This window comes from Phytophthora infestans, genomic scaffold (genome assembly GCF_000142945.1).
Source record: "Phytophthora infestans T30-4 supercont1.16 genomic scaffold, whole genome shotgun sequence".
In the NCBI taxonomy this organism is placed as follows: Eukaryota; Oomycota; class Peronosporomycetes; order Peronosporales; family Peronosporaceae; genus Phytophthora; species Phytophthora infestans.
The window spans coordinates 2893777-2895117 of NW_003303743.1; positions in this window are offsets into that span (position 1 = coordinate 2893777).

Sequence of the window (1341 nt, forward strand, 5' to 3'; positions counted from 1 at the left end):
TCCGATGCGGGGGAATGGGATAATCACCGGTGTGGCTGCCAGACATCGAGGCATGTTGGCACGGCATCAAATTATGGAGCATCGAGCATCAGCTCACCCAACCAACCGGGGCGTCAGGAAGAATCATCGAGCTCAAAGGCGCTTGGGTGGATGGGCTTGATATGACGAGGCTACTGAAGCCGCGAGTAAATGAAGCCGTCCCACTCGCCGTCATCCAGCTTAGGCGGGCACTCGAGCCGTACATCCTGGTTGCGGAGTTCCTCGGAGCGCGTCATGGACGTCAGGGGGTCAAGAGTCATAATGCTGGGCCTGGCTCTCGAAGTCCTGGGTAACCGTGCTCGTCTTCATTCTGCTTCGGGACGTGGTAAATGCCGTTGTTTCTTCTGCGCGTCGAAAACCTCTTGTTCCTCTTCCGGTCCAACGGACCGGTTAGCTGAATCGTACACTTGTCAAGTGTGTGCAAAATTGGGCATAGTGCGAATTTAGACTCGGATAAAAAAAAATTTTAACCTGCGTACGATCTAGTTGATCCCTACTATCACCAAATGAGTAAGCACGCCAGCTGTAATGTTTTTAATAGGTATTCACTGATCCGTTTGTCTAGACTTACGCTGCGTGTGATCACCTGCTGAAAAGGCATGCTGAGGCTCGGGACCAAAGCGAGTTTAGAATGTCCTATTTTTTTTAAATATTTAAACTTGTCTGTAATATGAGATTTTTCATGCAGCTATCGACATACTTGTCCGGTCCGAAAAAAAAATAGTAGGTCTCTAAAGTCGTGACAACTTCTGTTGTACTGCTTCAATGAAAGCGCGGTTAGCCTTCTTCATTCGCAGCGCTAGGACAAATTTTAATTAAATTTGTACATATTTCAACCAATCATATAGATCTCAAAAGGGACATTGACCAATCACACATACGAGGATTCTTACTTAAAAGCATAACTGGTAATTGGACCTCAAAAATAAATCGTTTTATTTAGACAAATACTACAGTAGCAGTAGGACGTTTAGGACGTACTGAAGTATCATCTTCTTCCGTTCTTACTCCCCTCTCCAGCACAACGGATCTGCTGTACATGCATTATCTTGTCTTTGTTAGTTAACCCGTATTTGAGTCATGCCTTGGCGGCAGGGAAAGCAAGCTAACCCTCAGTACAACTCTGCTCGACGTTTTCATCCTTCTTTCTTCATCTTGGGGGCTCTCAAATAATGAACACGTAGTTCATGTTGCCATCTCTCTGCAACTTTATTCAGTTCAGGCACCATTTTCGCGTTCTCGAGCATAGATGACAATTCTTTGAAATTGTAGAAACGCGTGATCGTCTGCATCATCGTCGTT